Here is a 20,091-nt window from a genome sequence, read left to right as displayed (position 1 = left end):
TGAGGCCATAGAGTATCAAGCATTTAAGCCAAGGATTCAAACGGTTTCATAGCCTCAATGAGAATGGTAATGTTAAAATGGTAATGGGGTAAAGGCTTAAGGGGTTTTCACTTCCAGTTTTTGTTTTTAACAAAGAAAGACAAAGAACCACATATAAAACATACAAACACAGATGGAAATGATTGAGTAATCTCTCTCTTTTCTAGAGATGTGGGTGGTCCTCAAAACGGTCTTTGGGGTTTGTTAACTGAGTTAACTTAAGTGGCATCACGCTTTTATTATCTTCTTCCCCAAACGTCGTCTCACAAGTACTCCATACAACAAGAACCTCATCTGACTTGTCTCTCGCCATAGATTGGTCTCTTTCATATAGTTTTTCTCTGTGATGCGCGTGATCAAACATGATGATCAGATTGACATCAGATAAAGTCCTGGTTAAATGCATATCCATAAATAAGTGTTTTTGCCTCTATGCTAGCCGGTGTGGTGTACACCTTGACCGTGTTGACAACATATGAAATAATGGGACAATAATGTGTGTGTGTGTGTGTGTGTGTGTGTGTGTGTGTGTGTGTGTGCGTGTGTATTGGTGTACTTGCGAAGACCTGATATGAGATGAACACCAACATTTCGAGGACATGACTGTATTCTGAGGACTTACCAGTCCTCGAAATGATACTCGGAAACTGGTTGAGGATGATCATAAAGATGAACTTGTTATTATGATAGTCCTCATAATGTCAGTAATGGTTCAACAGACATTTACACTTTGTGTCTATAGTACACACAATTTCCGTTCTTCCTTTTGGCGCTTGACTTGTGTGTAAACGCTTATTCAATCAGAAGGCGTGTCATTTCTGACTGTATGTTATCCATTCAGAACATCATTTATGTGCAGTAAAACTATAAATATCTTATACCGATAAATGCGACTCATACAAATAGTTACCAGTATTATTAGTGACTTTTCAAAGCAAATGGTTTTGTAATATTTGTAAACAGGTAATTCCATCAGAAAATACTATATTTTAAGCCAGGTGCGATTGATATAGTGCGGTGACTTGATGTTTACATTGATTGTATTCCTTCAAAAATTAACACACCTAACTATTGGAAGATGGCAAGACGAACTAGATCAAACCCTTAAGAAAGAAAAAGAGTTTTAAAAAGTTGTTTATTATATTCGTCTTCAACAGCTGTTAGTTCTTTCATTCGTTACCATCTGTGACAACTTGCTTGTGTCCCGTTCCACCAAAGAGCGTGATGTACAGAGCATCGTATCATTACTCATATTTAACTATCAGTCATACACATAGTGAGGGCCGGCGGTACCATATAGACAAACTAGGCAGCCGCCTATGGCGCTGATTTTAGGGGGCACATATTGATTTTTTTTATTGTTTATAAATTTGGAAATTGATATTTTCCGGGGGGGGGGGGGCGCCAGAATCTAACATTTCAAAGGGCGCTAGATAGTCTGTCCGGGTCTGGCGCCGGCCGTGCACATAGTATACAATATTAATAGTTTATAATAATGTAGGACTGACAGTTAAATTATGAGCAACGACACGAGCCCCTGTGCGAAGGTCTTGATTATTAGATTATCATGTCATAAACATTTCACATTAATCTCATAAGAGCGGGTTAATGAAGAAGTTGATCTAGATATCTCTCTCGCTCTCGCTCCTGTCTGTTTCCTTTTCAACTTTTTTTTTGAGAGAATGAGAGAGAAACAGAGCAAAATTTTCTTTTTAGTTAAGTTGAAGACTATTGTGTTTTGTCTTGTTAATTTGTTATAGAAAGTAAAAACATAAAAAATTTAAGACCTGATACCCCCGACAAATATTCAGTTGGTCACTTTCAAGCTAGTACAGTTCTCACTCCTGATGATACAACATATCCCCCAATATAAGATAAGGCTCTGTACATGACAGACTCGTTGATTAACAAAATTGGTTACTATAATCTGAATATATCTCCCCGTTTGTTTGAACTATGCCACCGATGTCAATAACGGAAATCTTTAATGTGATAAATACTGTGCAAAACATTGTCATTTCCTTCATTAAATTTATAACCTAACTGTGACCAGATGGGCAATAACACTACCATCCTCCGGAACTTTCATGCGTGATGGTCTTTCCATACTATCACTGCAGCATAATGGGTACACTATGGGTGAGCCTCTTATCCTCACACAACATTGTGACGTAAATCTTCCTATTTGGTAACTGTTTGATAATTCCGTAAATCACCATAATGTTGAGAGTTTATTTTGAATCATTTTGCACACATGAGAATAGAAACTGTATCGCTTGTTAAATCCATTGGAAAGACAAATGTTTAGTTGTCATTCATTTATGTTGCTTGATTCGGCATTGTAAATATCGGAAGCAGATGTCATAGTATTTTCCTCATATGCACAGACCACTGAAAATGAACTTGTCCAGGAACTGGAAATGACTCGCAATCATGGTCATCTTTTACACTGAAAACTTCGTTTGGAGTGAAACGAGCAGAAGATAACTGTTTTAAAGCCACCCTAGGCATAACTAGGTTTGAAATTATAAATCAGGAAATACAATGATTAAGTTCATAGCATCTTTAATCTCATTTGTGCTTTAAATTTTTGTTAATTGGAGGAGGGTTTACAAACAAAAGGTAAGATATATTCAAACTAGTTTAAGCTCGAGTTAGTGAACTTGATGTTTTTACTCAATGGAATGGCCATGTCAACATGTGATATGTCAGAGCACATTTAAATTAGCACGAATATTACTGCATACAATTAACTACCAAATTTGGAAAACTCTGCATATTGCTATCTATACCTCTACACTTCCACACAAAGCTTTAACAAACATTAAATTACATAGGACTATCCCATACATATATAAGGTAATCAGCTGCAACTGGTTATGAGTCAGCTGTGAGACTGCAAATATCATTTATGACCAAAGTATTGTTTACATTAACTTACAGTGTTGACAACAGCTTTCTTTTGCAAATATATCTGTTGTAATATTTCTTTCAGTTTGTGTTCTGTTACAGTGATACAGAGCTATGTACTATTATATATGGTATCTCCCTGCTATTAGCATGACACGATGAACAGTTGCCCTAGATTAAGCATCTTAAAACGTCATTGTCCTATGCCATAAATATGATAACAGCACACAGAGCTAGGTAACGTTTGAACATAAACATATTTTTCCCACAAACAAATCTTGGCTACACCATCCATGCATATATGGCTTCCAAACAACCCAAGAAAGGATTTGTCACACTTCACACCTTCACACAATTCTACTACTCACCGCGCCATCTCGTTGTAATATATGCTTCAGTAGAAAACGATGTTTTACAGTAACAAAGTGGTATTTAGAAAACTCGAATTTACAAGGTGACACAACAAAATCACTTTAGCATCACTAAAGGTTTTCTTATATGTATCATAATTTTGATTGGGGAAGAGATTTAGTGTTGAAAGCAAAAAAAAAAAAAAAAAATTTGCGGAAAATATTTATGGTATTATAATAAATTGTTTTCCTGTTAGTAAATTAATAGCCATTAAGATTTCGCTTTTATCTCGGATTTAAAGCCAGTAATGGATAATGTGCATATACAACTCATTTCTCTGGAAATGCAGATAATCGGAGACAAAATATAAAGTTACAGGAGAAGATTTTAATTTCAATTTATTATCATTCATACCTTTATCCTCTAATGAACTTAATCTTGTAGGTCAGATTAAGTTTAATATCAATATTCGTTTAAAAGATTATTGAAAATTTATATGTAAAGTAAAAATACTTATCGTCAGGTTTAAGATCATCCAACTTTCATATCAAACAAATATAATGGACGCTGATACAACTATGAGATTTATCATACAAAGTATTTGTTTCTTGTAATATGCACACATTACAGTAAGAAAGAACCGCCTAAAAAATCGGTTACAACATAATTCATTACAGTATTCTAAACAGTTAATCTGATGTAGGTGTTCATTGTCTGTTAAATACTTATTGAGGACTTTTATGTGAACGTTACTGATTTAAAATAGGATATTTTGTGAAATCGATTTGTTATGGCTAGTAACTTTTTTGTCATTCTAGAGATTCATTTTCTATAGAAATGGAAGTTTATGACTTTGGGTCAAAATAGTGCATAATCAAAATGGCGTAGAATGATACTGTTATAATATCTACTATTCATTTAAACTTTGATATTTCTCATATATAAAGCACAATACTATAGATGCAATATCAAAACTGATACAGCATAGTATTAGGGATGATTTAGATTAGACACATAATAAAATGCCCTTGAGATTTTGAAATTACAGCAATTGTCAAATGTCTCTTTGGTATGGAAAACTATTGAGAACCCTGCCTCTGTGTGTAAGGAGGGCATGCCTTGTTACGTTAAGGAGGGCATACCTTGTCATGTGTAAGGATGCCAAAGATTGTCATATCAATTACATGATAGTTTCTACCCATGATGACAGTATTGGAAAATGAGAGGAGTTCACATATTAAGGATATCCACTTAGTAATATCGATATGTTAAAATTACATGATTATATCATGTTATCTAAATGAATCGTACTTAATTGCTATGATCTTTTGCTGTATCTAAATAGTTATATTTCAGGCATTGGACTCCCAGCAGAAATATACTTTTACAGAACCACAATTTTTTCACATAAAAAAAAGAAATCACTTTTAATGATAACTTCTCAACTTTCATGACTTAAAAAATATAAAAATGGAATATAACGTTATCCCACAACATTACAATGAATTCATTTTTATGTCAAAACGTATTTTTCCTTTTTTTCTTTGATTTGTTCTTGGAGATGTTAACACTTGAACTTGTTTACTTTCGTTTACTTTATACAATTTATATATTATATGGCTATAATGCCATATAAAAATTAAAAATTGGACATGATGTTTACAATGTTTGGAGATGACATTCACTGGTAGCTGTTGCTGTTAAAGCAAAGTATTAGTATGTTACATTAATATATTGGTCAGTGTGAGCTTATGACGGTACTTTTAATGTTTCCTATTGTCAGTATTGGTTTCTTTACATTGCTTAGGACTGTTCCATTTAAACATACACGATACACAGGAAAGACAGTTTTTTAAACTATATGCCAGTATACTTTGACTTCACAGAGTTCATATTAATATGATAAGAATATTTTAAATTGCACCCTTTTGTGGAGAACCCCATTTTAAAAATATCTTCTCTGGGCCCATGTGTGTTTTAATGGAACAGCCCTTACATGGTAAACAGTTGAAAAATTCCTATTTAAAATGGTATCAATGTTTGGTGAATGTAACATCTGAAAGTAAAAGGGATTATTTTTTATGTAAAAACTACAAGTCAAGTATGAAAGCAAAACGGAAGAAAATGACTATAGTACCATAGTTTAAGGAGGAGTATTCAACTGTAGAAAGACAACCGGGATAATTTATAAGAACTGCATCACTACCAGGAAAAGCAACACGTGAGGAGACACAGAGGAAGGAACCTATTACAAAAAATGTCCACGAAACCAGATTAAAATCATAAATAAAAAAACTAAACTCAAAAGAAATGTTAAAGCCAAAATACAAGAATATGTAATTTCAAAATTCAAAAAGATGATACAGATTTGCTGCCCTATAAGTTGTCACATTTGGATTATAAAGTCTGGGCTTCGTCTTATATTCCAAATCAACATGTATGTGTATTTTGTCGCTCAAATCATTTTATTGTATATCGTGTATTTTATTACTATATTAAAAAAAGAATTTTCATCCAAAAAATATAGAAAAATGTGTAAAATAATTTTCATTTTGGCAAGAGATAAACAAATTAGGATCTGACATTGAGAAGGATTATAAAATATCTACATGATTTTTGGTACTAAATTAAAGTGCATCATATGTAATGGCCCTAAAACAGTATGTACTAGTAATATATGTTGTTCACATTTGATTACATATATGTGCGTTAAAAAATAAATAACCATGACAGACAGGTATTCTTTCGCAGTCTTCTTCTTGCATCTCATGACCAAATAAAATATGCCATGATATGAGAATGGAGTTTATGGACAATTGTAATCTTTATTGTTAAGATAGTTAATAAAAGTGATCATATTACTGAACAAAGGCAATGCTACATTCCATTATGAATTCATACCACTGTGTCAACAATTCCTGCTAGTTTTAATTATGATATCCATAGTCTCAAGAACAATAGAGCATTGCAGTGTTATTTACATGCTAATTAAATACACTAATGATTGATTTAAGTCATTACAGTTAAGACCTGTTTGAGGTCAATGTCCGGCAGACAAGATCAAATTAGGAAATGAGACTAATCATGTGGTATTATGAATACAGTACCATGTAATGCCATGTGCTTTTACGTGCAAGTTTCTCAACCAGTGACTCATTTTGTACACGTCGACAGAAATACCATTCAGAGTAACAACTAGCTTGAGAAAATATGGAAACCATTTGCCACCTAAATACAGGAAGGGTACCTTCACTTACTCTTATTTGTTGGGAATTGACAGGTCATTATGCATACAAAGAAAATTACAAAATATGATTAAATGGTCATTTTAGGGATTTGACCTAAATCGAATTTGTATGGATGTAAATATTGTAAATATTTAAATATGAAACTAAAGGATAATGGTATGTATTTTATTAGATTACATTCACTGCTTAGTTTATTTTTGTTTTCTCTTTCACAAAAGCTTCAGATAAACAGGGCAGTAATGTACAAAATAGCACGAAATGACATGGAATGTTCAAGCCTCTCATCAGAACAGAACTCTGGAAAAGACATTTTAGCATCAGTGATACAATTTCCCTATTGCCGGTAATCTGATGCATACTATTAATATTCCAGAAATTAGAAAATGCTACAGTGTATTTCACATATAATTTCGAATTTTATGCTATATGTAAAAACATTAACTTTTCAGGTCATCTATAGCTAAAAATATCTAATTTGTTTTAAATATTTTGTGTGAAACAAATTAGGTACTTTTAGCCACGTTTCATGGTGCTGTTCCTCATTGATGTAGTTAGTATTTAGTTATTGTTTATTCAACCTTTTATAACGTTATAAAATCTATTTGTATTAATTAAGTATGAAAATGTCCAAAGTCCCATCTCTCTGCACCATATTAGCAAGACGCGAGTGAAAATCATTATAGAGACGATCGTATAGGATTTCCGCTTATGTCATCCAACGGCGTCTCAGGACCTATCAATGATGGTAAAAGTGTTAATTCAAACAGACCGAAGTATGAGAGAGAGAGAGAGAGAGAGAGAGAGAGAGAGAGAGAGAAAGAGTTTTATGGTCGGTAGTTCTGTTATTAAAGCAGAATAATGACTTAGATCATGGATCATGGATAAAGGCTAACACAATACAAATTAAATATACATCTTGGTTTTTTTTTCGTAATTTTGATTAGTTTCCAATCCACGCTAAAAACAATTTCCATGCGTCGGTACCTGAAGGGCTGAGCACTCATATCAATGATTGAGCTAACCAAGTGTTTGTAATGTTCTGCTGTCTTCATTAAAGCCATCTTTCATGTTTTAGTCATAACTGTGTCTTATATTGATTTAATCAATGTTAATAAAAATAGAAACTCGAAAGTAAAACAATCAACTTATCAAACTGCAAAAGTGATTGTAAATAGCAACAAAAGGCACAGACTGCATTTGGTAGCGGATACACTTGGACGGTATATAATGAGTTCAGTTTTTCGTTAGTTCAATACATAGATGCCTATAGTCAATCTGAAACTCCATTCAAGGGCAAATATATGTATTTGCATGTGATGTACGTAAAATATATGTACAGTGTATACGATGTAACAATGTGATATCTTTCGTATACATTTTTCATTAAAATAAAACTCGGCAAGCCTCGGTTCCTTTTAAAAAAAATGTATACATCTAGTGGTATATCATAGATACAGCGTACATACTATACATCTATATATAAGGGATTCGCGGACTTCAAGACCTAACACAGACATGGAAATTATGTGGGCCCCATTATATGCCGTGCTTGCAGACTCTATACAATCGGCTTCTCAAAGATCATTTTGATGCATGTCGCCGATTTGAAGGTAATTAGTTAATACATGTATATGTTAATACTATAACACATGTGAGATTTATTTTACAAGCATGTTTATAAAAAGTAGCATTTCTATTTATTTAAATGCTTAATCAGTTAACCTACACACTAGCATTCCAGTCGGTGTTTATCATCTATTGTCTATTTGTTTACATGAAAATTTCAAAAGGAATATAACTATTTATTGTTCGGAAAAGAAATAAACGTATGTAATGTAAGTGTCCTAAATTCTTTCTCAAATTCGGATCGTTAGAGATGGATAGTTTAAATGCAGGTCGCCTACTTCAAGGTGACTAAATGATTGTTGTTAAGCAAATCGATATGTCTCTGTTTTCAAATGTAGTTTTAAGGAGAAAAAATAATCATTCCATAAAGTCTAGCTTTGGGAACCTGGTAGCGCATCTAGGCGTAGAAAAGTGAATTTAAAAACGTTTTAAAAACAAGGCAAATGAACCCTTTCAAGAAAAAAAAGTTCCTGTTTCAGATCAATGTATTTTATTTATTTTAATAGATGACCTGAAAACTTCAGTATGTCTGATATTCGTATGTTTTCATTTTGCGTTATCTAGACTCGATACATAATGTTTTTATACTGACATTTCTCATTTCGCAAGTGAATGGTAATTTTTGATTGTGTCAATAAAAGAGGTCACGCAGTTTCAAAACTGCATAATGTGTTGTTTTCGGCAAAATAACTTAAAATTTTATCTTTATAAAATGTGAACATATACTTGTCTGTCTATAGTTTTAGTTGCAGATGGATTATTTCATATTCTTTTAAATAAATATGTTTCCATGTTTTAGCAGGGCAGGCGCAATAACAACAAAATTGTCAGGTTCTCAGATTAATGGTAGTCTTTGATTGTATTTAGTGAGTCCTCAAAATGACGGCCTCAAAAGGAAGGTAACTTAAGAGTAGTTCTCATAATGTTTAAAGAAGTATACGGCAAAAAGGAAGAGATACAGATATAATTTGGATAGCAGTTAAACTTACTGTCAAATTTATAACCTATACTTTCATTCCTTCTTATGGTCCTTGGAATGTAGAGAGATATAAGGAAAAAATAAGAGTCCGTTTCTCATCGGCAGAAATAAACAGGACAAGCATTTTTATTCAACTTCAGTAAGAAGAGAAAAACGAAGAAAAAAGGAAAACTTTAACCTGTGAAAGAAGTGAAAAGGAAGAAATTGAAAACACAACGCTGTGTGCTCTGCAAGATATGTTGGCAGAGTTAAGTATTATAAGACAAATGTATCAGATGTCTTTATCTCAACTCATGGAAACGAGACCTACAAATGCTAGGGTTTCCTTTACTTCAAACAAAAATATGTGGATGCTCACTGCCAGCAGACGACGCAGCAGATACTACCACTACCAAACCGGCAACAGCTACAGGATGGAGGATGACTTTCATTTGTTGTGGAAAGGGCTTGAGACAGTTAACGCTTAAAGTTAAGTCAATGAGTTTGTCAAAACAAGCCCCTTTTCGGGGCGACCCACATATCTTAGAAACAAAATCGTACTCAGTGATTCGTCAAATCAAGTAAACTTTAAATACCCTTTCCCATGATTGAATAATGAGTGTATGTGAGTTTGTATTGAGGTAACCTATCAATAGCACTAAACACTTAAGACAAAGATACACTTCTTTGGCATATTCTTCTTTTTGGAATCACAATTCAAATTTCAAACACATAACAAGTCAAATTTCATTTTTTTCTTTCTTTCATTCTCTGTGTCTCCTTTTGGTTTTGAATGAATTCACTGGCATGGGATCCTGCTCTTCTGCTGTGTCACTGAGTTGTCTTGACTTTTTTCCTTTGGATTTCTTGACTGGTCGTATTTGGGTCTTTTTTGTTTCTGAAGACTACTCTTCCTCTCTAACGTCTTCTGCGTTCTCTCTTTTCTTTGGAAACTGAAGACTAATGTCCTTTTGCCTGACAATTATCATCGATGTGTATATTTGACTTTGTCTCTCCTCTCTCCTGTCTTTCCTTTGTTTTGAGGTTGTGGGCATTCAGGAGACTATTATCCATTATAATGACAGAGTTATCATAAATTTTGACTTTATCCAGAGCGGTGGTGTATTCCATAGTCTTTTTAAGTATACTTAAGAGCGACGCTCTGAGAATTTTCGAGCAAAATGTTAATCTGTTTTGATTCCATCTTCATAGTTTGCATTCTGAATGCTATTTTTTCTAAGGGCAAGAAACTCGCACAATATATATATATATATATATATATATATATATATATATATATATATATATATATATATATATATATATGGAAGAAATGTTATATAGTGAGCAAATGTATGTAAAACTTGGTCAAGTACAAGTTTGGAATCAGACTAGCACACTATTCCTGTGAGAAATCAAAGGAAGACAAATAATCCAAAAAAGCGACGACGACGACTTTCCGGGTCGCCCAATACTCTAACTGAAATGAATGTTAGACCAGGTACATGATAGTGGTTTAGAAGATGACATGGGGGAGCCTGAACCAACACCCACAATTTATACAGCAAGGCTTAAGAGAGTCAAGATACACAGACTCTATAAAATTATTCAGTAGCGGCAGATACATATTGTCACATTGTAGAGATGCAAGAATGACTTCCGAAAAAGAAAGTAACGAAGGCTACCGTTTGAGAGTCTCCATTACTCACAACATTATGAAGTTGACTGTCTGTACCAAGTTTACTACACATGCAAATTTAAGAATCCAATGACGAATTTAACACTATCTATGGAAAAGCCACACTACACATGGCCCGAGCGGCACCTACTCAAGTTAGCGGAACAGCAGACAAATATTTGCGTTGGATGACAGTCGCGGTACCGCAGTATATCGTCCTAAGCAACAAATCCCAAAACTAGGTGTGCTTAACCCGTGCCATTGTCCTGGGTCTCAAAAAGCAATAGCGTTGCAATGGTTGGAGCATAGAACCGTATTCGACAATCGAACATAGCCAAATAACGAAGAGAGCTAGAACTATTATTTTCAGCAGGCGTGCGCATCTAACGAGATGGAGTGTGGCTTTCCCGAATTGCAAAGATAAAATATATATTGGGTCTTCGCTCGACCTTAAAGGTGTATCATCAAGTGGTTCGAGGGCAATCCTGTTTCCAGGAACCATATTTCATAGATGTAAAATACATTCTAGTGTGTCATACACATTTCGATACCATTACACGTAGGACATGGTGTATAATATACGCTTATGTGTCTTAGAAATGGGATCAATAATTCTGCGAATGAGACCAGCAAATTAACTCCGGATAGAGATGGTGAGGTTGTTGAGCGTCCGACATACGCATTCATGAAGCACAGGAATGAATGTATTCCTTCAACTTGCAAGTGAACTTTTGCCAGCCCTAAGTGTTACGAGTAACATCACATGAAACAAGTTAACCAATAGCAGAAAATGTTTTAGAAATATTGAGCTTCTGAACCTCTTGTGGACAATTTGAACCAATAACTTCAGGCCACACGATTGTGCAGGAAACACAGATGCCGTTTCGTTGAACTAATGGTGGATTTCGAACGTCAATGCTACAGAAATATGAGAGAATGAATTTGATGATGACATCAATGACAACCAGATCAAATCCCCAAAAAGTAAATGTTTTCTTTCATGCCTTTTATATACACAAACATCTGATACTCACGTCCATGATTGCTGCGTAACTTATCGGACTTGTGAGAAGTGCATACAATGACATACAATGTTTCACTGTTCCAGTTGTAGGATGTAAATAAATTTGTCTTCCCGATTTTGTCCCAAAGATCTTGTACCCTACCGACAACTCATGGAGTGAAGTGGACATCCATTGTTACGGTTACTGATATTACTATGCTACAATGGTGACTCATGATCTCTCGGCATACGACATACAATGTTTCTGAAATATTATTCAGAACAAATCACTGAATTCCCTGAAATTACCACGTGCCAAACAAATCTACTCAAAGGTGGGGCGGATACAGTTTAAAGATTCCATGGATTGTTGGCTATGCATTATAGTGGGACACTTAAACGTTTGGATTGATATAAATTGCCAATACTATTAATTCATACCTTTTCGATACCGAAGTTAATGAACACTTTGTGTTCTCATTTGCCCGATGCTTGCTACTACCTTCCGACGGTTTGCCAATAAAACAATAAGAAGAATTCGACACTTTTAAAAAACACGCTCTTCAAAGCGTTTGACTTTCAGAAATTTTATTTTTTAAAAACTATTGCCTAAATGATGTGCACAATTGAGACCGCTGCTGTGTAAAATGTCGGAAAGTATTTCTGGATCACGGAAGTATTGACCTTTTGGAGGAAGCTATTACCATCGCTAAAGCCTATGGATTAGTATATGAAAGAAATGTATGCGAGAACAAACTTGACATATGATCCGTTCCAACTTTCCTTATATCAGCCTTCTCTTCCCTTCAAAGCTTTGCGTCTGTTGCAATACTTCTGTCAAAGTGAAGACAAATGGATAGAACAAGCTAGTAACGCTTGAGAAAAATAAAATCAGAAGTAGTTCTTGTCACATAAATAAAGAACTCCCTTTGACTTATGTTCGCAAATAATCTCAAGCTACCTCAACATGTTTCTCTAAAACACCATTTTAGTAGTTGTCCCCTTTCGTGTCATAGTCCAGAAGACAAAGATAAATTCATCGAACGGTAAAACACGTGGGACAGAATGAAAGAATACAGTTGTTAGCCAAGGTCATGTTACATTGTCGGCATGGAAAATCGATTCATGTCCGATAGTTTCCAAGACGGAATATTTGGCACGTCCATGTCAACCTTATCTTCCCTCGAAAGCTTTGCATCTGTTGCAATACTTCTGTCAAAGAGAAGGCAAATGGATAGAACAAGCTAGGAGGATGCAATTCCATTTATCATCGAAATTACAGCAGAATTTCGAAATGTGTAATCCAGACTGAACACCGATGACATGGCTCATGTAAGTCGGATTTGCAGAATTAAGAAAATACATTTTGAGGACATTCAGGATGTGAAGGTTTAAGTATATTTACTTTTCCTTTCTTATCAAATGCTAAAGAAGACATTATATGATGTGTCACTTGTATGTTATTTTTAAGGACCTTATTTTCCGTATTTTAACCTCATGTAGCTAGCCTAAATCCGTAACAGGTTTCCTATCTCTTGTCTGACTAATATGATTGTTTTAGTAGACATACCAGTTTTATAAATGGACTAAAGATAGGAATTGACTACCGACTCTCTACTTTTTAGCTACAGCTGAATTTGTCTACTTGGGGCAAGGAAGCGAAGTGTAGTGTTTTCAGTTGTGGTATGACACTCTGTATAGACTATAAAGATGCACATACACTGCAATATACTTAATGGTCTCCGTACTGTTGATACATTTCTTTTATCTATCTATCTATCACAATACGCTAATATAGGAAGGATAAAAAGGCAAGACTGCCAAGACAACCATTTTTTATATGAATATAAATGCCAATATAAAAAGATTAATAAATTCTCAGGGAATCATCTGAGGAGTTTACTTCAGACCACAAGCTCAATATGAGCTCGAGTGCGACGCTGTGCCTTACGACCAGATGAAAGCCGTACTATTCGACATGAGCGTTGCGTCACGACGTTGCCGAACCTCTAATACCACCGCAAAAGATGCCGTTCGCGTAACTTATCGCTCTACTAGCTACTTTTCTGTTTAGCTGTAATAGTGATGTCGTACGTATACCTATCCACGAATCCCATCCGTGGAATTGATATACATATCAAAGAAGAATACATGTTTTATATTTCTTTCCCTAACTAAAGTGACTTTGAAAGTCAATTCCATACGTTCAAAATACAAAATAAAATGTTCTCGAGTCTGGAAGATTCTACTCCCAAATCTTTAGCCAAAGACGGATTTGTCTAGTAGGAGAAGGAGAGAAGTTACGATGTTTTCGTAGTGATGTGACATTTCACGAATATGTGTATACAAGGCTCGGCTGCCGTGGAACAAGCCCAATTGTTTTCGCAGTGAATCTACCTTCCGTTGGTCGGTCAAAAGATAACATGATCAACTAGGATACTGTGAATGCTACGTTCGTAGCGTGTCAATTGAGCTAAGATAATGCATTTACGTAGACATTATCAACATAAAAGTAAAACGCAAAGCACAACTCCATCCTTAAAACACAGCTGGTTACACCATTGGTATATGAATGGAATTAGATGATTAATTTATCGAAAATGATGAACTGGCCAGACACAGATCAACACTTAGATGTCTCCTTTCGAGAGTCTGCACTTTTGCCTACAATGTGGGACTGATGCAAACAAATCTATGGAACTAAGTCCAGTAATACAAAACACATTAAAGGACTTATCGCATCGAGACCTAATTCCTTTGCGACGTGTAATGTTTAGTGACATACTAATTGAAAGGTGTGATATCCTTTGCGATCAAATTCCGTTTTGGAAAGTGTTAAAATTTATCCCAAAACATAGAAGTACTTGTGAAAGACTAGTTTAGAAGAGTACATTACTATTCTGTCTTTGGAACTAGTTGAAAATATTTACAAAGAGTATTTCAAAATTCAAGTTAGACGCAAAATCAAAATCATTTCTCTTATTTTAAACTGTAAGTATTTCAACAGTATACAAAAACTGATTCTTTGTTAAGAAATCGAATAGTGTTCAGAACTTTGAAGATTGCCAAAACCTTTCACAACAACTGTTTCCGTCACCCAAGATTTCATTGATATATGGATGACGTGTAGTGTGCGAGTTATATATCACTTTTCTCGATTTTGTTTCGCAGCAGATTATATGGGGACTATTTATGAAAAGTACGTGGAAGGAGATCAGGAACACTCAAATTTAATCTGTACACAAGCCAATCATTATGTTGAAAATATTTCGACACCACTGCCTCAGTGTGAAGAAAGGTTTCGATTCCTCTTGCTTATAACGAAGGGTGTATAGCTTGTGCTTTACGCCGACAGACAGATTCACGACTGGGAAAATGTATGTGACTGGAAAAGGTTTGTTGTTGAAGATCAGACACAAGAAATGGCTGACTATGCCAACGATTTTATAACTAATGCAAGAAAATAATTTCACATAGAACCATTGCTATAAGTGAACATGACATTAAGGAATAGTTTTAGAATAAAAACAGTGGTATAAGAACCCGATACAGAGGAAGAAATATTATTATTTTCCGCACGTATGTTTGCAATTATTTAATAAACAATAAGAAAGAAAGAGGTTAGTGAGAATTGACGGTCAGTAAATTATATTAATACTAAATGATGAAGACGATAATGTGCACCTAGTTTGCATATACACACCTTGATTATGAATATTGTACACTGGCCTGTTGATATTCAGTTTTGATGCTTATGGCAATGTTAAGTATTGATGTACGAAGTTATTCATGTAGCATGTGTATTCGTATTTCAGTAGTTGAAATGTAAACATGATTTTGTAGTTTGTGTTGTTTTTATCTAAATAAACTTTAAACGCGTATCAAATGTATAGAATAATATTTGTTTTCTTCTAAGAAGGCATTCCTTGAGCAGACTATGGGATCATGTCTGACTGTAGTCAATCACATCTAGCCATCTTGAATTAGAAGCTGAAACTAAAAGAAGAAGTCATACTTTGGTTTATACAAAAAAGGCATTGTATGTCAGTGTCATTTACATTGCATAAGTCTATTTCAAGCAAGTAAAGTATATTGAATCATCAGTCTTAATGCTCACAGTGGTCTTATTCAAACGTTCAAGAGATAAATCTCCAGTGCATGTGTTGGCCACACAGTTAGCAACTCCTTGACTGAATTATGATTATGACGATGTCACTGAATAATCTCATGCATATTTACAAAAAATTACTTTCAATTATTTTAGATTTGGTATCAATTTTTTTCACTCATAATATTAAAAAGGAGGGCTCTTAAATTGCACGTTTACTTTGGCGTTCCAAAACGCTCCCATCACTATCATACATTGGCTGCCAGTCACAATGGTCAATCAGTCAGTCAACATTACAGGTAGTCACTGACCAACATTCAATTCCTTGGTCAATCATGCAATAAGCGCCCACCAATCGGTCAGCAACCCCCGGTCACCTGATACTCAACCAGCAACAGACTATTCATTCAGCTCTACGGCTGTTATGGTCAGCTTTGCAGATGATATGGTCAACTTATATTGTCAACTCTACAGCTGGTACATCGTTGACTCTGATCAATTCAAAATAAATCTAACACCGTCTACTAAGATTGACAGTGGCATGTACAATGACGTTATATACGGTAAGCTATACAAATTACATTATCGGCACAAAATTACAAATCAGTAACCAAGTTCAGAAGCGAACCTGACTAAATCAAATAATAATCATATTGTTCAAAACGTTTCTTAATAAAATGCAACTTTATTGCTAATGTAGATCTCTTGTTAGGTCACATACGAGAACACAAAATATTTGCATTGTACTTCGCAAGCCTGAGTTACATAGAACATATAGAAACACTAAACGTGATAGTACATTAGTTAACAATTTTAATATGCGTAATACATTAATAACTGACTCGCATACCTTTACAGCTGAAGATGTTCAAGTCCTTACGCAGAATGCTCACTGACAAGTCGTTCCATACAATAAAGATATCATCCTACGGTGAGGCATGTATACAATGACAATGTATTCCTTCATTGTCGGTGCACTTGATAAATCTGTTTTTCGCATTGAAAACACTTCGCAAGTGTGCCAAAGTATGAACGGATGCTTGGTAGTACCTCCAATCAGCGTGTTTCTCCTCAAGTTTATCAAGGTGATATATCTGATAGCAGACACTAGTGAACTTGCTCCAAGCGACAATGCACTGTCATAGTGCGAGTTGGAAGGTCCCTACGTTTGCCTTAACGTTATCAGGGATTAGAATTGATGGTGTGACAGATGAGCTTACAAATTATGATTGTGAAACGCACCCCCCCCCCCGGCAGAAACGATTTGGATAATGTTTCCACAACGTTTCCACAGCTGTACATGTAAGTGAAGCCGTGGTAGCCACAATTGCGCGGAAGTAGTAAGAAATAAATTGTAAGACGGAACATAATTTGATCATTATGAAAATTGAGGGTCATTGTCTTGAGGTGAGGAATGCAACATAAAACCAGTAGTAACAGAAAATGTACAGGTCAGTGGGCCTAAACGAGCTGGGCATCAAATGTCTTGGAATCAGGAAACATAAATGACTAATCAAGTGTCATGTAGTGAGGTAAGGGACCCTAGTACGCCAAGCATGAAATTCCTAGCAAAGGTAAAAAGTAAGGAGCCAACTGGTAAACACACATGCCACTGATACGGAATCAACTGGTAATGATACAATACAAGCGTAAGGATCCAACTGGTAAACACACAGGCCAATGATACGGAATCAACTCCTAATCATAAAGTCCAGTGGTACGTAACCAACTGGTAAACACACAGGCCAGTGATACGGAATCAACTGGTAATCATAAAATCAAGTGGTACGGAACCAACTGGTAAGAACAAAGTCCAGATAGGACTGAACAAAGTAGAAAATGCACAGTCCAGTGGTAGGGAACCAACTGGTAAACACACAGGCCAGTGATAGGGTATCAATAGGTAGTCATAAATTCCAGTGGTACGGAACCAAATGGGAAACAGAAGTCTAACACAAAATCCAGTGGTACAAAACCAAATTTTCTAACACACAGTCTAGTGGTACGGCACCAGATGAAAACACGAGCAATGGTATGGAACCAATTGAAAGAAAACAAACATGGAGACGTTTCCAGATCATGTTCGATAGTACTTTCACAGTGTAGCAAGGACAAGAGAGGGACAAAGCACTTTTAGGCACATGTTGGTGAACTTAATTTATGCAAGAGACGACGAGAAGTCTATCTACATAAAATGTTATGGTTCTCTGGTTTAATTTTGCGTACGACAGAATGTCCGAGCCTGATAATTGTGTCGACTATTCTGCCCACAACCCCATTCATATAAATTCTAGAATGGCGCCGAATAATAAAATCGGGGCGCAATCGATCTTCTATTTCTGTTTGAAATGACGCTGCAATCTTTTGCAGAAGGAATAACCCCAATATGAATGTGACGTAATTTGTAACAAAAGAAACGTTAGCTGAATTTGTGGAATGGAAACAAGTTAATATGAGTAAATATTTAACTTTGAGGACGATTCGTCTGGGTAAAATTTCCAGGAAACCAGGAAGGTCCAATAACATGAATCGATAACAACGGGGGAAAGTTTCCACAGAAAATAGAAACACGTACGCACCTCAGAAGGAAATTGGCTCAACTGACGCCATCGACCCTAGAAGAGAGAATCCCTCCGCTCGCAACCGGTGCAAAAGCATTGCAATTGCAGGGCAGAACACGTGATTAAAAATATTTAAATATATTGGACCTTGACAGTGCGTTACACGACAAATCTATCGGGAAATTATAGACCCAATCAAATCTCCGGTAAATGTGCTTACGCGAGCATAAATCATTTTATACAATTCCGTGACTGACGTATAATAAAAAGTTCAGTCTTTTAAACACACATTGCCTTGCCTACAAACATCAGCCCCTAATTATATTACCTGTGTGACAAATATTATTTGTATTAATATAATAAGTTTGCCTAGTATTATCAAGCATTATTCAGTAGCATCCATGGATATCAATTTCTGATCTGTTTGGTGTACAATGTGCAATTCTATATATTCTTTATACTCTGATTTATGTCAAAGGAATCCTGAAAGACTGTGCAATACTGTAAGAATTTTGGTGATGTGTGCTTGGTCGTGTTCGTATGGGACTGCTGAGCAGGAAAGTTATGAGTGCCATTTACCCTCAAATCAGGATTAGAATCTCCATAGAATAAGAATTAAAAATTATCTAACCTGTATGATATTATTATTTGTATTAATATAATGATTCTGCCTTGCTTTTTCCATCATTCTGCCCTAGAATCCAGTGATAGCGCTTTCCGTTCTGTCTCCGCTTTCTTTGGTGTATATTTAATTATCTATATTTAATTCCCTATAATTATTTCTATATACCTAGATTTCTGTCACAGGAATCCGACATAACTCTCTATTTAGATGAGAATTTATTACTATGTCGATATGTGAGTGTGTCTGCCACGCACGAGTGCTTTACTACCGATTTTGAAGCATTATATTTCGGTGATGTGTGCATAGCCGTGATAGTTTAGGAGTGGGGTATGCAGGCCATAAGATGAGTGCGGTATATCTGCTGTTCTGGGCTCGAATATCGTCAAAATATAATTAAAAATTTAAACTTCTCTAACTTGTAAGATAGTATTATTTGTATTAATAAAACAATTCTTCCTAGTGAAAAATGCAGGGATATCTTTATATGTAGTTTGATTGACTATCGGGCTCGAGGAAGTCAATCCTGCGTTGCTCTTTCCTATGGTTCCTCATGAGGCTAATGAGTCCGGAACGAGATGCGCATGTCCTGGATCAGTGTGTACACTGGAGACAATTGGTGGGTCTTGACGTTGAGACCTTGTTGCGTTCCCTGGCGTCGGCGACATTCGTTCTACGGGCGTGCTCGAAAGTATTACACCCTTTACTAACATCTGCACGACAATCAGGTCTATCCTTGGCGAAGGACTCGATGTCTGTAACAGATATCGAGCAGCATCTCAGTCTGTCCTTGGTGGGGTCTTTAACTCTTTTCTTCGGGCGAGCAGTTTTTCTGTGTCCACTACATAGATGTACATACAAAATCTGGCGTGGCATTCGAGATTCCTCCATACCGATGACACGACCCTTCCGCCGGGGTTGCGGTCGCATGACCACCGCTTCGACACTGGGTAAGCCTGCTCTATCCAGCACTTATAGGTTCGTCAC

Source organism: Sinohyriopsis cumingii, unplaced genomic scaffold (assembly GCF_028554795.1).
Source record: "Sinohyriopsis cumingii isolate HCF-2022 unplaced genomic scaffold, ASM2855479v2 utg000229l, whole genome shotgun sequence".
Lineage (NCBI taxonomy): Eukaryota > Metazoa > Mollusca > Bivalvia > Unionida > Unionidae > Sinohyriopsis > Sinohyriopsis cumingii.
Note: the sequence above shows the minus strand (reverse complement) of the source record.